This window comes from Onychomys torridus, chromosome X, assembly GCF_903995425.1.
Source record: "Onychomys torridus chromosome X, mOncTor1.1, whole genome shotgun sequence".
Classification (NCBI taxonomy): Eukaryota; Metazoa; Chordata; class Mammalia; order Rodentia; family Cricetidae; genus Onychomys; species Onychomys torridus.
The window spans coordinates 23,493,623-23,515,808 of NC_050466.1; the positions used below are offsets into that span (position 1 = coordinate 23,493,623).

At 41.6% G+C, this 22,186-nt stretch overlaps 1 long non-coding RNA gene across 1 annotated transcript in view; it reads right to left on the minus strand.

Annotated features, from left to right (window-relative positions):
* Nucleotides 1-261: 261 nt before the first annotated feature.
* The window catches only part of LOC118573846, a 28,971-nt gene continuing 7,046 nt past the window's right edge, over nt 262-22,186 (minus strand). Inside the window, exons 3-5 of the long non-coding RNA XR_004943679.1 lie at nt 12,447-12,544; nt 9,616-9,752; nt 262-812 (exon numbers count right to left, since the gene is read on the minus strand). This is a non-coding gene — a long non-coding RNA (uncharacterized LOC118573846). The remainder of the gene's footprint in view (nt 813-9,615; nt 9,753-12,446; nt 12,545-22,186) is intronic.

A 22,186-nucleotide genomic window follows, 5' to 3' on the forward strand; every position in this document is an offset into this window, starting at 1 on the left:
TTGCTTCTCTTCAGCCCCATAAAAGGAAGCCCTGAACAATAATTGGGGCCCTTGAGTTTCCTCACCCATGTGGCCTGATGTCATCCTTTTTAAAATGTATTTTTAATTTTATGTGTGTGTTTTGCCTACATTTATGTATGTGCACCACACGCACACAGTGCCCTTGGAGGCCAGAAGAGGGCATCAGATCCCCTGGAACAGGAGTTAAAACAGCTGTGAGCTACCTTGTGGGTGCTGGGAACCAAACCCTGGTCTTGTGCAAGAGCAGCAAGTGTTCTTAATACTGAACCTTCTCAGAACCAGCCCCCACCATATCAATGTTGACAGTGGATATCTTTCTTTAGTGTGTATTACTGCTTTGCTCAAAACAAAATTGTCTTGCTTCTTTTGCAAATCTTTTTGAGCCCTTATTCCCAATTCTTTGAATAAGACGCCAAGGACCTGAATCACTTGGCCCAGATCCCAACCACAGGTAACAAAACTTCCAGTCTTCAAAGCCCTGCACTATTCCACATTCCTATCAGCAGTAAAATAAAGTCCATACTACCCCACATCTTTGCTGGTATTTGATGTTGTCCATGCTCTGGATTTTGACCATTTTTAAATGTGGGCAGTCAGAACACTCTGTCTGAGGCCAACCCAAGGCCCAGCTGCCGATCCCGTGAAACCCAACAACTTGGAAGTGTTGGTGAGACTACCCTACTAAATAACCTGCTCACCTGAGATCCATTTGGGAGAGGACTCAGAATCCTAAAATCTGCAGTCCGAGGAAACAAGATCAGTTGAGGAGTTGACGAATGACAAAACATGACCTGAGAACACAAAAGAAGGTGCCGCCCAGCCACCGAACCAGATCATCAGAATCATAAGCCTACACTACACCAACTGAGAACAGGTAAGCCCTGATCTCCAGACGGGCAGATTAGGTCTCTAACTCCTAGGCTTTACTCATCAGAGTCCCAGGGACCAAACAGCTACCTTTCCTGCTCCCCCACCAAAAAACAAAACAAAACAAAAAAGCAACCCCTATGAACCTAAAATGTGGGCAGTCATATTTAATGGTTGTTTTAATTTGCACTACATATAAAGTAGAATGTCTTTCTACCCTTATTGGGCATGTGAGCTCTTCCTTGGTTAGGTATCCCTCAGGTCTTTGGTCCATTTGGAGTTGAGCTTTTAGTCTCACCCTACCGATTTTTAACTTTTCTTTTCTTTTTTGAGACAGGGCCTTACTATGTAGTCCTGGCTGGGCTGGAACTCAGGGAAATCCATCTGCCTCCATTTCTGAATCCATTGTATAATTTGGTTAAGTCTCTTTTCCTCTTTTTTCTCTCTCTCTATCTCATGTGCCTTTGAAAATAATTCCTTCTCTTCAATTTGTCATCTTGACACTGTTACAGAACAGAAGGGGTTTTGTCTTGTTTATTGAAGCACTGGGATTGAACCTAGGGCTTTGCAAATGCTAGGCAAGTACCCTCAATTTGCCAACAAGCTATATCACAGCTTTTTTTTTTTTTTTTTTTTTTGCCAGAGTTGAGGATCGAACCCAGGGCCTTGCACTTGCTAGGCAAGCGCTCTACCACTGAGCTAAATCCCCAACCCCTCTTTTCATTTTTTGTTTCAAGACAGGGTCTCCCTAAATTGCTCAAGAAGGACCTGAAATTCTGATCCTCCTGCCTCAGGCTTCTAAGCAGCTGGGATTACAACCCCGTGACACCAGACCCAGTCAGAACAGACATGTTAGCTTCCATGAAATCCAGCTTACCAATTAGACCTTTCAAGGATTATTGCTTTCTATCTAAAAAGTCAGTAGCAGGGCTGGAGAGATGGCTCAGCAGTTAAGAACACTGATTGCTCTTCCAGAAGGGCTACATTTGATTCTGAGCACCCATATTGGAGCTAGCTTACTATGGTCTGTTCCAAAGTAATCCAATGCTCTCTTCTTGCTTCTGTGGTCACTGCATGCACATGGTGCACATACATGTAGGTGAAACATCAACATACATTAAAAAATAAATCTCAGGGTTGGGGATTTAGCTCAGTGGTAGAGCATTTGCCTAGCATGCACAAGGCCCTGGGTTCAGTCCTCAGCTCCAGAAAAAAAAAAATCTCAAAAGAATATAAGTAAAAAGTCAAAAGCATACCTAAGGGCCATCAAGATTTTCTCTCGTTATTTTTTTTTTTTTTACAAATTGCATAGGTCTATGATCTATTTTCTAATACTTTTGTATCTAGATTATTTTAAAAGATTTATTCTTACTTTTAAATTTGTTATATTCATTTTCATTTTACTTTATGTGAGTGAGTGTTTTTCGGCAGGAATGTATGTCTACATAATGTGTACCTGGTGCCTCTGGAGGTCAGAAGAGGGTGTCAGATCACCAAGAACTGGAGTTACAGTTATTTGTGAATGACCATGCAATGCTGGGAACTGAATCCTGGCCCTCTACAAGAACAGCAAATGCTCTTAAACATTGAGCAATCTCTCTAGCTCTTATTTTTAATTTATAATTATGCATGTGTATATGTGTCTATATGGGGGCAGGTACAAAAGAGTACAAGTGCCCTCAGAGGCAAAAAGTCGACAGACCCCTCGAGTTGAAGTTATAGGAGGTTCTGAGCAGCCAGACATGGGTGCTGGGAACTGAACTCAAGTCCTTTTCAAGAACAAGCAGCTCTCTTAACAACTGACCCATCTCTCTGACTACTAAAATTATTTCTTTTGCAGGAAATAGATACAACTAGAGAATATATGAAGTGAATTAAGACAATCTCAGACAAATTTCAGGTTTTCTATGATTTATGGTTCCTAGATTTTATATAGATACATATATTCATTTATCTGTGAGAGACTGTGTGTTAGTGTGATGTGTGAAAATAAAATATGGACGGATAGCCAGGTGGTGGTGGCTCACGCCTTTAATCCCAGCACTCGGGAGGCAGAGCCAGGCAGATCTCTGTGAGTTCAAGGCCAGCCTGGACACCAAGTGAGTTCCAGGAAAGCTACACCACAGAGAAACCCTGTCTCGAAAAACTAAAAAAAAAAAAAAAAAAAAAAAACAACAACAACAACAACAAAAATTTCTTTTTTTTTTTTTTTTTGGTGGAGCTGAGGATTGAACCAAGGGCCTTGTGCTTGCTAAGCGAGCGCTCTACCACTGAGCTAAACCCCAACATCCCCCCCCCCAAAATATGGATGGATGGATGGATGGATGGATGGATATAGAGATAGATAGATTTCAAAGCTTAAAAAATAGAAAAAGTGGGCTGGGGATTTAGCTCAGTGGTAGAGCGCTTGCCTAGCAAGTGCAGGGCCCTGGGTTCAATCCTCAGCTCAAAAAAAAAATAGAAAAAGTCAGAGCCATGAACAGTGCACGTGTACACACACACACACACACACACACACACACACACACACACACATGTAGCTAAAAGTTTTCCTGGTCCCACCTGGCTCTCGGTCAGGAAAATTTCTCTCTCGTGCCAGTCCCGCAGCTACTCAGACCCAAGTAAATGCACAGAGGCATATATTAATTAAAATGCTCAGATATTAGCTCAGGTCTACCACTGACTAGCTCTTGTGATTATTTTATAAAAGGCTGCAGGACTGGCAGGTGAGAGAGATTTGTCCTGACCAGGCAGGACACAGGAAAACTTCAGCTACACATATACATACACACAAGTAAATAAATAAACAAATGAATAAATAAATATATTAAATGTTTTGGGCAGGAATTTTGTTTAGGTTTTATGAGGTAGGTTCTCACAAAGGGCTAGCTCAGCTTCCAACTTGCTATACAGCTCAGGATGTCCTTAAACTCCTTCAGCTTGTACTCACAATGTGCTGCTATGACAACTGTACAGCACCAAGACCATCTTGAAATGTTTGGAAATTAGTGTCAATGGAGAAAACCACATTGCAATAAATAGTTCTGTGCATATTTCTTTGAGCACATGAAACTGTGGGCTATATTCTGAGATGCAGTTTGTGAACCATAAAATTTGGACACCTTCAGCTTCACTATTTATTGCTAAATTACTCTCCAAGAGAGCTTTGCCACTGCACCATTTCATTGTACCATCAATGCTTTGTACTGTTGGTTTTTGTTTCTGCCACTCCAATGATGTGAGTTCCTATCTCATCACTTCTTCTTTCAATATTTTATAAGCTATACAAATTTTAGACAGGCTGGGTGGTGGTGGCGCACACCTGTAATTCCAGCACTTGGGAGGCAGAGGCAGGTGGATCTCTGTGAGTTCGAGGCCAGTCTGGTCTACAGAACTAGTCCAGGACAGGCTCCAAAGCTACAGAGAAACCCTGTCTCAAAAAACAAAACAAAATTTAGACATACATAAAACATGAATGCAAGTATTTTGTCTTACTTGCTTTTATATGCAACCACACTACACACAATTCAGTCTATCTAATTTTATTAGATAATTCAAAGTAAATTATAAACACCATGGTGGATTATTTGTATTGTTTTGACACAGGATTTCACATACCCAGGCTGGCCTCAAACTAGCTACATAGCAAAGGATAATCTTGAACTTCTGATCCTTCAATCTGTGCCTCCCAAGTGTTAGGATTACAGGTGTGCACCACTATTCCCTGTTTATACTATGCTAGGGTTGGAACCCATGGTTTTGTGAATGTTAGGCAAGCACTCTACCAATTGGGCTACATTCTCAGCCCCCTTTTCCCATTAAGACAGGGTTTCACTATGTAGGTCTGGCTAGCCTGGAACCTACTGCCACCTGAGTGCTAGAATCCTACATACAGGAATGTGCCACTATACCAAACACTAGTTTACTTTATCTCCAAATGTAAGTATAAGATAAAGCTGGGTGTAGTGATTTACACCTGCAATTTCAGTATTCCAGAGGCTGAGGCAGGAAGTTCACAAGTTCAAGGCCAGCCTGGTCTATACCTTCAGATCTTGTTCCAAACCAACAAAAAGCCAGATGTGGTAGAGCAAGCCTATAATCCAGCAGGCAAGGTATAGAGCAGGAGGATCAGGAATTTAAAGTCATCCTATTTTACACAACGAGGCCAGCCTGAGCTATATGAGATATTCTGTCTATATACTATTAAATACATAATATATATCAATAGTTCTCTATATATCCCATTATATATACAGCTATACCATACACACACACACACACACACACACACACACACACACACACATACATGTGCCCATCACTAACTCAACTTCCATTGGGCAACCACTATTTTATTTTTATTTTAGCTTTTTAAATATATTTATCTTTATTATTTTAGTTTTATATGTATATATGTATGTATGTATCTGAGTGCGAGTATGTGCATGTACGTGCCCAAGGAAGCCAGAAGAGGGTATCAGATCCTCTGGAGCTACAGTTACAAACAGTTGTGAGCCACCCATTTTAAATGCTGGGAACCAAACTCAGGTCCTCTGCATGAGCAGTATGTACTCAGCTGCTGAGTCACCCCCACACCCTTTTTTGTTTTCTTCAGAAAGTATCTCCTGTAGCCCAGATTGGCCTGGAACTTATTCTGAAGTTAAAACTAACCTTGAACTCCTTCCTGGTCTTCAAGGCTTGTTGAACACTGGGATTATAGGCATGCACTATCTACTTTCATTTTTCTAGAAAATATTTTAGATAATATACTGGTTTTTCCTGTTCTGGATACTGTTTTGTGGATAGTTTCTCCCATTCAGTGTAAAGTTTTTTGAGATTTGTCCAAGTTGTCACATCTATGAGGAATTTGTTCATCTTTATTGTTGAATAGAATCCCACTACATGAATATTCCAGTTGGTTCATCCAGTTTTTCCAGTGATGGGCATTGTTCTACTTTTAGTTTTTAGCTATTATAAATGAAGCTGTTTACCATTCTTCTGATAAAAATTCACTTATTTCACAGGTTTTCATATGTATGGGTATGTGTACACCACAGATTGCCTGCATGTGGAGATCAGAGGCCAACTTGTAAGGGTCTCCTTCCACCATGATCATTTCAGGGATTAAACTCTGGTCATCAGGCTAGGCAGCAAGCTCTTTTATCCACTGAGTCATCTGGTTGACCCATGCCCTCATTCTTTGTGGATGTATACTTTCCTTTCTCTTCTGATTATTGTTTTTATTTGCATTTCCCTGCTTACTAGTAAGCCTGAACACATTTTATGGTAGGCATATTTCAGTCTGTGTTTTTCTACCCATACACTTTGCTCACTTTTGATTGGTTTATTTGTATTTTAACGTTTTCAGTATTTGAAGCCCTTATTCTAGATGCTGATTATGAGTCTCTAACATGTTGAACATATCTTGTCCTTTTACTTTGTTTATATATTTTTCTTATGCAGAATTTTAAATTTTTAATGCAGTCAAATCCATAATTATTTTCTATTTACATTTTATAGTTTATCTTATTTAAGACCAGGGTCTTAATGTCTGAGGCATATTCTTCATATTCCTTAAGGATATCTGAAGACTTTCTAAGGTGTTCAAGTATATAGATGGCTTAGCCTAGTATCGTGACATGTATCAATATTCCTACCACTAGGGAGCAGGCAGGAGGATAAGGAGTTGAAAGACAGCCACAGTTACATAGTTCAAGACTAGACTGTGTTACATAAGACATTATGGGGGAGTGGGGGGACACACTATCTGGGGATGCAGCTCAGCTGGCACAGTGCACACCTAGAGTGCACAAGGCCATCCATTTGATTGCCCAAACTGCATACAACTGGGGCTGGAGAGTTTCTTCAGCAAGTTATGAGAGATTGCTGAGAAGCCTGACAGCCTGAGTCCCATTACTGAGTCCTACACAGTGAAAGGAGAGAAGAGCCTACAACACTTGTTCTTGGACCTCCATGTGTGCAAAAGAAATAAATATTAAAAAAATCTAGAGAAACAATCAATCAATGGGACCTGTTGAAACTGAGAAGCTTTTATAGAGCAAAGGACACGGTCAATAGGACAAAGCAACAGCCTACAGAATGGGAAAAGGTCTTCACCATCCCCACATCTGACAGAGAGCTGATATCCAGAATATATAAAGAACTCAAGAAATTAGACATCAAAATGCCCAACAGTCCAATTAAGAAATGGGCTATAGAACTAAACAGAGAATTCTCAACAGAGGAAGTTCAAATGGCTGAAAGACATTTAAGGAATTGCTCAACATCCCTAATTATCCAGGAAATGCAAATCAAAACGACTATGAGATACCACCTTACACCTGTCACAGTGGCTAAGATCAAAAACACAGAAGACAGCTTATGCTGGAGAGGATTTGGAGCAAGGGGAACTCTCCTCCACTGCTGGTGGGAATGCAAGCTTGTACAGCCACTTTGGAAATCAATATGGTGCTTCCTTAGAAAATTGGGAATCCATCTCCCCCAAGACCCAGCTGTAGCACTCTTGGGCATATACCCAAGGAATGCTCAATCATACCACAAGGGCATTTGCTCATCTATGTTCATATCAGCATTGTTTGTAATAGCCAGAACCTGGAAACAACCTAGATGCCCTTCAACTGAAGAATGGATAAAGAAAATATGGTACATATACACAATGGAGTACTACTCAGCAGAGAAAAACAATGACATCATGAGGTTTGCAGGCAAATGGATGGATCTAGAAAAAATCATCCTGAGTGAGGTAACTCAGACTCAGAAGGACAAACATGGTATGTACTCACTCATAGGAGGATACTAGATGCAAAACAAAGATGACTAGACTGCTACACAACTCCAGGGAGGCTACCTAGAAAACGGGACCCTAGGAAAGACTCAGGGATCACCCAATGACAGAGATATGGATGAGATCTACATGAACAACCTGGATGACAGTGGGAGTAATGAAGGGCAAGATTCTAGGGAAAGAGAGCTTAGGGGAGCAGGAGATCCCAGCTGGATCAAGAACAGAAAGGGAGAACGAGGAATAACAGACCATGATAAATGAAGACCACATGAGAACAGGAATAGGCAGAGTGCTGGAGAGGTCCCCAAAAATCCACAATGATATATCCTCTGTAGACTGCTGGCAGTGGTCGAGAGAAAGCCTGATCTGACCTAGTCTGGTGATCAGATGGCCAAACACCCTATCAGTTGAGCTGGAACTCTCATCCAATAACTGATGGAAGTGGATGCAGAGATCCTCATCCAGGCCCAAGGTGGAGCTCCAGGTGTCCGATTGTCGAGAAAGAGGAGGGACTGTAAGGGCGTGAATTGTTGAGCCCAAGATTCGAAACAGCACAGGGACAAATAGCCAAACAAATGGAAGCACATGAATTATGAACCAAAGTCTGTGGAGCCCCCAGCTGGATCAGGCCCTCTGGATAAGTGAGACAATAGAATAGCCTGAACTGTGTGGGAGGCACCCAGGCTGTGGGACCAGGACCTGTCCTTAGTGCATAAGCTGGCTGTTTGGAACCTTGGGCTTACACAGGGACACTTTGCTCAGCCTGGAAGGAGGGGACTGGACCTGCCTGTACTGAATCCACCAGGTTTAAATGAATCCCCAGGGGAGTCTTGGCCCTGGAGGAGATGGGAATAGAGGGGAGGGGATGGAGGGAAGGTGGGGATGGGGGCGGGAGGGGGGAGGACAGGGGAACCCATGGCTGATGTGTAAAATTAAAACACAAATATAATAATAAAAAAACCCACGTCAAACAGATGGCAAGTAAGGAAATCTAAGTCTCCATCAAAATAAAAATAACATGTAAAAAAATAAAATAAAATTCATGATAAAAAAAATCTAAACAAAAAATGGGTATGATGGCACACACTGGCAGTTCCAACATTTGGGAAATGGAAACAGGAAGACCAGATGCTCATGGTTATCCTTGAGTATGTATATAGTGAGTTCAAGGCCAGCCTGGCACCACGAGGTCCTGTTTCAAAGGACAATAACAAAAGCATGCAAGCAAGCAAACAAACCAACACAGCAAAGCAGATATAGATAACTTTAAGGAACTTTATTTTCATATCCTCAATTTCCTTGTCTACTCTGTTGGGGGTTTTGTGTAGTTAGATTTTTCCTGTCTGGCTCACAGTCAGGACAAATCTCTCTTACCCGCAAGTCCCACAGTTGCTCAAACCCAACCAAGTAAGCACACAGAAACTTATATTGTTTACAAACTGTATGGCCCTGGCAGGCTTCTTGTTATCTGTTTCTTCTATCTTAAATTAACCCATTTCTATTAATCTATAAGTTGCCACGTGGCTTGTGGTTTACCAGTACCTTACATCCTTCTTGTCATGGCGGCAGCTGGCCATGTCTCTCTCTCTCTGCCTTCCACTTCCCAGAATTTTCTTCTCTGCTTGTCCTACCTATACTTCCTGCCTGGCTACTGGCCAATCAGCATTTTATTTATACAGAGTGATATCCACAGCAGTTTTGTTTATTTGTTTGAAGACAGTTTCATGTAGCACAGGCTGACCTTGAACTAGCTACACAGCTGAGGATGACTAATAGGCAGGTGCTGCTGTGCATGTCTTTATAAGGTACTGGGCATAGAACCCAGTACGCTGTGTATGCTATGCAAGTGCTCTACCAATTGAGCTACATCCCCAGCCCCCACCCCCCTTTTCCATGTTTGTTCATGCCTAAAGTGGAAATACCTCAAGAGTGCCTGTGTGGTGGCATCCTCATTCTCCGTTTCCTTTCCCATGCTTCTTTTCACAAGTGTGCCTGCATCCTTTCCCCAAAGTGGAATCATGTGAAATCTCTTAAATCACACTTGAATCAGACAGAAAGCCTATGACAAAGCAAACAAAGGAGCAAATCAATATATTGATGTTCAAAGTGTACTTGCTGTCAGGCCTAGTGGCGAATGTCCTTAATCCTAGCATTTGCAAACATGAGGCAGGAGGCTCAAGAGTTCAAGGCCAGCCCGCCAACTTCTCCATTTGTTTAAACTGTTTCACAATAACATATCAAAGGGACAATGGACAAATAGTACTGATGCCGAGAAAGTCCTTCCGTGTCCACAGTCTCGTGTCTTTTTCTGTTCCAGAGAGGTAGTTCCACAGGGAAAAAAGAAAGTAAATAGAGTTAGAGTAGGAAATACTGAAGATGGCAGAGCCTTATTTCAGGCGATAACTTCACAGCAAGACTATGCCACATCTTAGAAGTCAGAAATGACAGCTGGAGAGACGGCTTAGGCACACAAAGGTGCCTGCTACCAAACCTGACAACCTGAGTTCCATCCCCAGTACCCAAACAGTGGAAGGAAAGAACTGACTCCTGAAGGCTGTCTTCTGACCACCATAAGACATGGTACTTGTACACACATAAAAAAAAGAAAGAAAGGGGCTGGAGAGATTGCTTAGAGGTTAAGAGCACTGACTGCTCTTTCAGAGGACCCAGGTTCAATTCCCAGCACCCACATGTCAGCTAGTAACTATCTATAACTCCAGGGAACCCCACATCTTCTTCTGACCCCCACAGGCCATGCACATACATGGTGTACATGCAGGCCAAACACTCATACACATAAAATACTACATAATATTTCAAATTAATTTAAAAATAAGTAAAATTTAATGAAAATAGGCTTCACAAATGAGACAGCAATAGTTGTTTACAAACACTATATTAATATGCTTTCATTTGAATTAAAAGTAAAGTTTGTAAAAAACAATGTAAATCTCACTTCACAGGGTTTTTTGAACACTGTAGGACTGATTCTGCCAATGAGATTATATGGTGTACTATTTCCATAAATTAATGAATGTAAACAAGCAGTTCTGAGGCATTAATGAAAACATATTCAAAGCACAAGGGAAGATAGGAGCATTTAATTTTAAACGCTAAACTGATAAAGATTGCTTCAAATTAACAATAGTTTATTTTCCAAGACTATCTGAATATATCAAGTGAATTAACCATCCTCTAAGTAAAAGAATAGATAAATACAACTATTGGTCATTTAATAAGCTTATTGATATAGTTCCTAGAAACTGAAAAACAAACAAATAACTCTAGGTAATGAGTGACAAATATTTTTTCAATTTCAGTGGTTTCTAATCATTTGCTTTCAACAAATTTAACGAAAGTCTAATCAAGTAAATAGATTACAAAATAACATTGCTGATACATCACTATGCATTTTTTATGTTTTCTTTTTTTTTGCCAGAAGACTTCTGAAGAGTTCACATAATTAAATTGCATTGCCTGCACAACACTCTATTCTCATTTTCTTCTGTATTGGAGTATTGACGTCTATAAAAACAGAAATAAAAGTGGGAGCTGGAGAGATGGCTCAGTGGTTAAGAGCACTGGCTGCTCTTCTAGAGGACCCAGGTTTAATTCCCAGCACCCACATGGCAGCTCACAACCACCTGTAATTTCAGTTGAGAGGATTCAAGGCCCACGTCTGCTCTCCACAGGTAACAGGCATGCATGTGGTCCACAGACATACATCCAGGTAAAACATTCATACACATATAATAAAAATAAGTAAGTCTTTTTTGAAAATAAAAAGAGGGCTCGAGAGATGCTCTTCCAGAGTGCCTAGGTTCAATTCCCAGCATCCACATGGCAGCTCACAACCGTCTGTAGCTCCAGTTCCAGGGGACCTAACACCTTCACACAGACATACATGCAGGCAAAACACTAATGCTCATGAAATAAAAATAAATACATTTTTAAAAGGTGAAAAAAATAAAAAGACAGAAAGAAAGAAGTCTGGGAGCAGTGGTTAAGAGCACTTACTAGACGAGAGGCATAGTACTGCATGCCTTTAGTCCCAGTACTTGGGTGGATCTCTGTGAGTTTGAGGCCAGCCAGGTCTACAGAGTGAGTTTCAAGACAGCCAAAGCTACATAATGAGGCCCTGTGTTTGGAAAAAAATAAGAGCGCTTACTGGTTTCTCAGAGGACCAAATGGGGCAGAGGCAGTTCACAACTGCCCCAGCTTCAAGAAATGCAGTGCCCTTTACTTTATGGGCACCAACACACACACACACACACACACACACACACACACTTTAAAAAACTAAGAAATAATGATAATGTTGGGGATTTAGCTCAGTGGTAGAGCGCTTTGCAAGGCCCTGGGTTTGATCCTCAGCTCAAAAAAAAAAAAAAAAAAAAAAAAGAAATAGAATTGATGCTGAATTCTGTCATATTCTAACCAAAAGTAGTACTCAACCATTCATATTTATAAAGAAAAAATGTCTAATAGTTAAAACTTATGCTTGCTAATAATTTACTTTTTCTAATTTATTATTTTTAATGTATATAGGCAATTTGTATGCATGTATGCCAGCAGATCAGAAGAGGGCATCAGATTGTAAGCTGCCATGTGGGTACTGAAAACAGAACTCAGGACCTCTGGAACAGCAGTCAGTGTTCTTAATCACTGAGCCATCTCTCCAGGCCCTGCTCATATTTTCTAAAGTACTCTTATTTCAGGAGTTCTAATGTAGTCCAGTGCAGATGATGATTACCTTGGGTTCCTGATTCTCTTTGTCCACATTCCAAGTGCTGAGATTTCAGGTGTGTATTACCATGATGTTCTTAAAGAATCATTTTATATTCATTTGATCTGAAAAGAAATGTGAGAAGTGATCAGTAAAAGATTTTCCTCACTCTCGTTGCCATAACCAAATATTATAGACTGGGTAACTAAAACAAAGGACAGTTGTTTTCCCATAGTTGAAGAGGTTAGAGGAACAGGCCAAAGGAATGAACACAAACAGGGTCAGGTAAACGTGCTCTTCTTGACTGTGCACAGTCTTCTTATCCCTGTGTCCCTACTAAGGATCCCCACAAAGATCTCTTTTTACAAGGGCACCAATCCCAATATAAGACACTCCCTCCACAACACACTCTCAGGCCTTTCATTTAAATCTAATTATTGTACAAAGGCCTTATATCCTAACATCCAATGGGAATTATGGTGTCAACAAATAAATTTGGGGAAGAAATAATTCAATCCATAAATTTTTTGTTTGTTTGTTTTGAGACAGGGTTTCTCTGTGTAGCTTTGCACCTTTCCTGGAACTCACTTGGTAGCCCAGGCTCGCCTCGAACTCACAAAGATCCACCTGCCTCTGCCTCCCTAGTGCTGGGATTAAAGGCATGCGCCACCACCTCCTGGCTCAATCCATAAATTTTTAAAGCATAAAATCATGTTACATTAAGATAAAATTCAATGAGGTAAGTATAATGGAAAATGAATTAAAATTAAAGGTAATTTATATAAAGTTTCTGGCTATTATTATTATTATTTTAGGTTTTTTGAGACAGGGTTTCTTTATTATGTAGCTCTGGCTGTCCTTGAACTCACTCTGTAGACCAGCCTGGCCTCAAACTCAAGAAATCTGCCTGCCTCTGCCTCCTGCCTGCTGGGATTAAAGGCATGTGCTACTATGCTCAGCTTATTTTTGCTTCTTTAAAGGTAATTTTATGTAGCCCAGGCTATCCTCAAACTTCCTATGTATTGAGGAGAACCTTGAACTTCTGATCCTCTTGCCTCACACACAATTGCCAAGTGCTATTATAAGCATGCCCAACTATGCCCAGCTGATTTACTTTTTCAATAGTAATACATTGTTTAAGTATTAGGCAAGGAGTGCTGGTGCAAGCCTGTAATCCCAGCCCTTGGGAGGTAGAGGCAGAAGGATCAGGAGTTCAAGTTCATTAAAGGTTACATACTTAATTTGCATTAGACGCCACCCTGGTCTATATGAAACCTTATCTCAAAAGAAATAAAAACAAACAAAAACTCAAGTATGGTGCTGCATGTATGTAATCTTAGCACTTGGGAGGTATGTGAGGCAGGAGGATCACTGAAAGTTTGAGGCCAGGCTGGTCTATATAGCAAGTACTAGGCTAGTCGGGGCTGCATGGCAAAATAAAATAAACAGAATAAAAACAAAATATCTTTACATTTTATAGAACTAGGGGTTGAACTCAGGGCTCCACATATGCTAGGCAAGGACTCTACCACTCACCAATAACTTCAGTCTTTTATTCAGAGACTGGATATTGCTGTTACCTGAGTTGGCCTTGAGCTCCTGAGCCTAGGCAATCCCCTGCTTCAACCTCGTGAGAGTCAGGACTACTGGCACATGCCTGACACCCAGCTAAATCTCTTTTTAACTGATATATAAGAGCGTAAAAATCATGCATATCTATTGAGCATCAAGTGACGGTTAAATACATCATATATATATTTAAATCAGGTTAAACTATCTATATCTCCTATCAGTTTCACTTTTTTTGGTGAAAACTTTTAAAAGCCTGTTTATGTAGCTCCAGCTGGCCTCTAATGCACAAGGATATATCTACTTCAGCATCCAGAGTGCTGGAATTAAGGCATGTCACCATGTCTGACACACCAGAAGATTTTATTCTTATCCAAATGCAACTTAATTACCCACTGATTAACCTTTCTCTATCCTTCTCAGTCCCTCAATCTCTCCCTTCTCTGCTAACTACCATTCTATCTACTTCTATGATATCAATTCTGTCTTCTCTGTGTGGCTTATTTCACGTAACATAATTATCTCCAGTTCCACCCACATCACAAATCACATCTTTTTATCCAAGCATCAGTTGATGAACACTCAGGTTATTTCTGTTTCTTGGTAATTATGAATATTGCTACAGTTAATGTGAACATGGAGTACAGGTGAGTTTTCATCATAACTGATTTCATTTTCATTGAATATATACCAGTAGTGTAACTGCTAGATCACATAGTAGTTATACTTTAAATTCTGTTAGGGACTTCCTTTTTGTTGTTCTCTTGAGACAGGGTCTCTCAACATAGCTCTGACTCTTTGGGAATTCACTATGTAGACCAGGCTGGCCTTGAACTCAGTCATCTGTCTGCTGGATTAAAGTCACAACACCTGGCATGTTAGGAACTTTAATACTTGTTGTGGGATGTTCTGTATGCTGTGAATATGTGTTGCTCTGATTGGTTGATAAATAAAATACTGTACCCAGTACCCAGTACCCAGTACCCAAGCAGACAGAAGAGGCAGGATAAGCAGAGTGGAAAATTCTGGGAAGAAGAAGGCTGAGTGAAGAGACCCCGGCCTGCCATCAAGGGAGCAGCATGTAATGGCACACAGGTAAAGACATGGAAAAACGTGGCGACATAGAGATTAACAGAAATGGGCTGAGTTTAATTGTAAGAGCTAGTCAGTAGGAAGCCTGAGCAAATGGCTGAGCAGTTTTAAGTAATATAAGTCTCTATGTGTTTACTTGGGTCTGAGTGGCTGCAGACCAGGCAGGACACAGGAAAACTTCAGCTACACATACTGCTTCTTCTTTCATTAGATAAAGTTTTAATCCAGCAGATTTAGTGGGCCTGAAGCTGATTATGCAACCTTGGCTGGCCTTAAACTTGTAGCCATCCTTCTGTCTCAACCTCACAAATGCTGGCATTGCAGGCATAAGTGACTACGCTTCCACATTGTTTTCCATAATGACTGTACAAGATAACATTTATACCAACTGTGTAAGAAGGTTCTCTTCTCTACATCCCCATCATTGATTGTTAAACTGGATTTGTTTTGAAAAAGGGTCTCATGTATCTTTGGCTAGCCTCAAGCTTACTATGTAGCTGAGGATGACCTTGAACTCCTGATTCTCATGCCTACACTACCCTAGCAAGGGCATTACTAGCATGTCACCATGCCCAGTTTTATGAAATGCCAGAGATTGAATCCAGGGCTTTGGGCTAAGCAAGCACTCAACTAAGCCCCAGCCCCAGCCCTTGATATTTTTTAAAACAACCATTCTTACCGGTATGAAGTGATATCTCATTATGGTTCTGATTGCATTTTCCTGATGATTAGTGGTATGAAGTTTTTCCATCTACTTTTAGCCATGTTTTTGAGACAGGGTCTTACTATGTAGCCCTGGGTATCCTGGAATTCACTATGTAGACAAGGCTACCTTCAAACTCAAAGATATTCTCCTGCCTCTACTTCCCAAGTGCTGGGACTAAAAAGACTTGTGCCTTTCTTTAGTCATTCTTCTGTCTTCTTTTGAGAAACTTCTATTTAGGTTTTTTCTTTTCTTTCTTTCTTTTTTTTTTTTTTTTTTTGGTTTTTCGAGACAGGGTTTCTCTGTAGCTTTGTGCATTTCCTGGAACTCATTCTGTAGCCCAGGCTGGCCTTGAACTCACAGAGATCTGCCTGCCTCTGCCTCCCGAGTGCTGGGATAAACACCGCCCAGCTTCTATTAGGTATTTTTTATATTTTGTAATTGAGTTGTTTTCTTTTTTACTATTAAGATTATTTGTTTGTTTGTTGTTTGTTTTTTGTTTTTGAAACAGAGTCTTGCTATATAGCCCAGGCTGACCTGGAACTTAATACATAACTCAGGCTGGCCTTAAACTCACTATCCTGCCAGGTGGTGGCACACGCCTTTAATCCCAGCATTCCAGAGGCAGAGGCAGGCGGATCTCTGAGTTCGAGGCCAGCCTGGTCTAGAGTTCCAGGACAGCCAGGATTGTTCCACAGAGAAACCCTGTCTTAAAAAAAAAAGAAAAGAAAAGAAAAAAACACAAAACAAAACAAAACATAAAACCCCCTCACTATCCTTTTGCTATAGGCTGCCAAGTGCTGGAACTATAGGCAAGCTTCATCATGCTTAGCTTGACAACATGTCTTTTAGACAAATTGCTACTGTCTCTGCTGGGAACTTCCTTGTTTCCAGAGTTACTGCAATAGTTTCCTAAATTCCTTCTATCTCTTCCCTCCTTTCATTATATTATGCTATCACAGTGATTTTCTAAAAGCCAACTTTGATTTAAAATTTTTTTTGATGACCCAGGCTTACAATGCTAGCACTTGGGAGGCTGAAGCTGATGGATCACAAGCTAGAGCATGGTCTGTCTCAAGAAAACATAAAATACAATCAAACAAAGCATGAATCCATGAATTCTTTTGATGATATTCTTCTCCACAGAAGTGTTCCAAAAACCTGACTGCACCATTAGCCAGTCAAGTCTGGTGGTATACACCTGTGCTCTCAGCTACTTGGGAGGCTGAACCACAAAGGTAGAACCTGGGCAACTTAGAGACACCTTGTCTCAAAGTAAAATAATAATAATAATAATAATAATAATAATAATAATAATGTGTGTGTGTTTAGGTCAGAGGGCAGTTTGGGGAGTCAGTCCTTTCCATCTACTTTGAGATCAGACTGAGGACTGAATACAAATCATCAAGCTTGCATGGACAGCACTTTCTAAATGTTTACTTTTATTTATATTTATGAGTGTTTTGTGTGTGTGTGTGTGTGTGTGTGTGTATGTGCACACCGTGTGCATGCAGTGCCCGTGAAGGTCAGAATAGGGAGTCAGAACACCTGGGACTGGAGTTAAGAGGATTGTGAGTCACTGTGAATTCTGGAAACTGAACTCAGCTCCTCTACAAGAGAAGTACTCTTAAATGCTGAGCTAGCTCTCCAGCCCCATGGAAAGCACTTAGGCCTTAGTTGTCTTTTGTTCTGTTTTGTTGTTCTGTTTTATGAGACAAGGCTTCACAGCCCAGGCTTGCCTTGAATTTTTCATCTTCCTGTGTCCACCTCCTAAATTCTGGGATGGCCCATAACTGCTGTATATGACGCTGGTACAACTACCAACTAAAGTATATCTTCATCCCCAGGATCCCTCCCCCCCCAAACAGTGTTTCTCTGTGTAGCTTTGCGCCTTTCCTGGATCTCACTCGGTAGACCAGGCTGGCCTTGAACTCACAAAGATCCGCCTGGCTCTGCCTCCAAGTGCTTTGATTACAGGCGTGCGCTGCCGCCACTGCCACCACCATCGCCACCAACACCCCGGCCTCCTAGGATTCTTTTTATTCATGTTCAAATCCTAGTCCTAGAAGAAAGGCAAGCATGCAGGTTCCGTCTACCCAAAGCCCTCTACCACTCATCCACCTAGGCCCACCCCTGCAGTGACTGCTCTCTGATGGAGCCAACATGAGGGGCCCCGACACAGATCAAAGCAGGCTACAGCAGACTTCAGCAGTAAGTTTTGTTTTTTGTTTGGTTTTGTTTTCGAGACAGGGAAACAGTCCTGGCTGTTCAGGGACTCACTCTGTAGACCAGGCTGGCCTCCAGCTCACACAGATCGACATCCCCCCCCTCCCCGGTAGGATTAAAGGCATGTGCCATCACCACCTGGCAGTAATGTTTTTTTAATAAAGGATCTCATGTAGCCCAGGCTGGCCTCAAACTTACTATATCTATATAGCCAAGGCTGGCTATGAGCATTTTTTGTGTCATTCTGCTTTTTTTTTTTTTCAGACAGGGTCACATTATGTAGTTCTGACTGTCCTGGAACTTACTCTGTAGACCAGGCTGGCCTCAGAACTCACAGAGATCCACCTGACTCCGCCTCCTGAGTGCTGGGATTAAGCTGTGCTGTGGCTCTGAACTCTTGATACTCCTGTGATGAGATTATAAGTGTTAAGCACCACAATTTGGTAAGCCTTCCGTCTTGAAGGACAACTAAGAATTGGGTAAATAAAGCAGTGGGACAGAAGCATTTAACAAATCAGAACACAGTCAGGCATAGAAATGGAACAAAATACCTTGTACACTGGAGTGGTAGTTAATGGCTTCTGTGTGCTTACTGTTCTCATACTATGTTAATTGTCTTACATAGTGACAAAGGCTCCCTCCTTAACCCACCTGGGGTCTGGCTCCTCTCCGACACTGGGTTGAGTCCTAAGTCCAGTCAGTCCAGTTTTACAAAGAATCTGAGCCTCTAGCAACCACCACCCTCCATATCTGATCAAATTCCTCGTTCTGTGCTCCTCACTCTGGGCTGCCTCCAGCAAGAACTTCCCTAGATTTGACATTTCCTCTTGGTATTTTTCCATTTGTTGACCCCTGTCCTTTCCTTTGGCTCCAAATTCCTGTCCTTCCTTGCTGTTTGAAGCTGAGCCTAACTTCCTTCCTCCGCTGCAAAATCTCATGGCCGTGGTCACTATTCCTGTCGTGATAGAGCCTTTCTTCACAGACATCATGAAAGGTATGTTAACAAAGATCACATTTGGTTTGACAGAACCCTAGAGAGGCATATTTGCTAATACCTTTTACAGAACAGAATACTGGAGATGACTGGAGAAGTTGGCTGAGTGGGGGAGGACGGACAGACTGACAGAGGCTCAGGGAACTCTTCAGGGCCAGATCCAAGAAAATTTGTCCTAGTCCATCTGACCTGCCCTAACAAATGTGTTTGGTCCCAGGTCAGAAGGCTACAAGTCTTTCTGTTGTTTTTGAAGGACAAAACCCAAGATCAGGCATGAGCAAGTTCACTTTCTTCTAAGGCCTCTCTGTCCTTGGCTTCACATGGCCACCTTCTTCCTAGACACTCATATGCTCACTGTGTATGTGCCTCACTGATGCTGTTGTTGTTTGTGGGTTTGTTTTTTTCCCCGAGACAGGGTTTCTCTGTGTAGCTTTGCACCTTTCCTAGAACTCACTTGGTAGCCCAGGCTGGCCTCGAACTCACAGAAATCTGTCTGCCTCTGCCTCTGAGTGCTGGGATTAAAGGCGTGCGCCACCACTGCCCGGCTCAAAGGCCCTTTCTTTAAATATAGTCACATTCTGAAGTACTAGGATACAGGGATCCAGCATATAAATTGGGGGAGAGATGTCTGAGCTCAGTAAAGGATCTAAACTTTAATTTATAGACCAGTTATTCTGAAACCTGGTGGTGAGTCAGAATCACTTGCAGATTGTTGGGAAACTCCTAATTCCAGGACATGATTCATATTTGATCACTGTTGGCTAGGTTCTGGAGAGAAATGTAGTTCCTCGGTCCTTTCCAGTTGATTCTGGTGCAGTCAGGTTTTTCTCCCTACCCTGCTCCCCACCCCAAGTACTAGGGATTGAACACAGGACCTTGCGTGTGCTAGATAAGCACTGATCACCAAGTTCTATCTTCAGCCCTTTTTAAAATTCTGAGGGCCAACAAAATGGCTCAGTGAAGCTGATGGTCTGAGTTCAGTTCCCAGATTTCAAGATGGAAGAAGAGAATCAACAGGTGAAAATTATCTTCTGACGTCCAAACTCAGAGCGTTGCACACACACACCCATATGCACACACACAAACATAATAAAATTAGAACAAAAAGACAGACAAAAAGAATACTTAGACCGTGGTGAACATTCAGCAAACACTAACTGCAACTATCTACATTTAACATAGGAATCCCTTCAGTTCTTTGGCTTCTGGTTCATATTTCTTATAGCTAAACATTATTTATATTGACCCTCTGACAAGCCAGCTTCCCTCTTGGACCTTAACTCCAGAAGGTTGTGCCTTCCCCCAATCCAAAGACACAGGGACAATTCCCTGACATTGGCTGGTTTTGGATTGTTGTCTCTTTGAACTCTGAAGAGACTGAGTATAGATAGCCGTAGGTCTGGACTAGTATGTAGAAAGCTTGGATGGACTTTTCCCTTAGTTGGAGATGACTGTGTGCTCTTTTGGCCCCACCCCAAACTGTATGAGCCCTTCCCTGGAAGATGAGGGTGGAGAAAGGAAAGGGAGGGCTAAAGAGAGAGAGCTGCTTTGTCAGCTTTTGACTACACAGAGAGAGGAAGTTACAGTTGCAGGAAGTGAGGGACTATGCAGAAACCAGAGCAAAAGTCAGGAGATAACTGGGTGTGACTGGTCCACACCTATAATCCCAGCAACTCAGGAAGCCGAAGCAGGACGAGTCCCAGGGGTTCCAAACCAGTCTTGGCTACAGTACGGGACCTTGTTAAGAGAGAAAGAGAGAGAGAAGGGGAGAGTGAAAGAGAGGAGAGAGAGAGAGAGAGAGAGAGAGAGAGAGAGAGAGAAAGAAAGAAAGACAGAAAGAGAGAAAGAGGAGGGAAGGAGGGGGGCAGAGGGCAGAAAAGCAGATGCTGCAAGTAGATGCCAATTGATTACCAGGAATGATCTTCAAGAAGGCCATCCTCTGACTGATACCAGGGTGATCCTTGGCAGGTACGTACCCCTTCCTGTACAAGACAATAGCCCTAAGGGCAAAGCCTAGGCTCACCCCACCTACAACCCTTCAATCTAAGCAGTTCTACTTTCGATCTACTATATTTGAGCTCTATCTTAGAACTTCTTACAAAAAAGGTCCAATGCCAAACCATTGTGATTACCCTCAGCAGATTAACTATGAATTTCACTTCTGATAAAATCTCCTTGCCATTGAGGTGTGGTGACTACTGTCAAATATTCACATCTATTTATCCACACCTAATGCATTTTAGTCTCCGAAGGTGTGTCCTTTCTCCTATTCAAAGCAAATGCTTATGTTTGTACTTAATTCTATCTTTTATCTTTTCCTCTCTTCCTATGAATCCTCATGCCATCTGTTTTTTCTCCTACTATATGGCAGCACACTACTTTTCTGTTGGAATCATTTAGAGGGCCATTGGCAGAGTTCTGTTTCTTGTTTGTTTTGAGTTAGGGTCTCAAGTATCTCAGACTGGCTTAAAACTCACTATGTAGCCATAGATGGCCTTGAACTTGTGACTCTCCTGGCTTTACCTCCAGAATACTAAGATTATAGGTTTGCGCCATCACGCCTAAGTTTGGACACTGTTGCTTTTTCACTGGTTGCAGTCTTGTACACTTTTCTACAATATTTTCCTTAGCTTAGAAAAATCCCAAGCAAATATCCTTGCACAGGTAAGGATAAGGTCTCAAGAGATGTCTTTTTCTAATTTAACATTTCTATGGGTCCCTGCACATAGAACCTAGACATTATACTTTTGTAGGATCATATCTCCCAGTGGACAACTTACTATTTACCAAGGGTCTAAAACAGTCATGAAATGCTTGTTCATCCATTCCGCAATTATCTGCTGAACACATACCATGTCAGATGTTGTGAGTACTTGGACTATATCTGTGAACAACAGAAAGGTCTCTACTCTTTGGAATGTTTTTTCCTTCCTTCCTTCCTTCCTTCCTTCCTTTCCTTCCTTCCTTCCTTCCTTCCTTCCTTCCTTCCTTCCTTCCTTCCTTTCTTTTCTTCTTAATTGTATGTGAGCCTGCAAGAGTTCATGTGTACTATGTGAAGAAAGTTCAAGCAGAGGACATCGGATCACCAGCAACTGGAGTTACAGATGGTTCTGAATCACGGTGTGAGCACTGGGAAATTATGAAGGTCCTCTGCAAAAACAAAGCATGTTGAGCCTGAGTCCT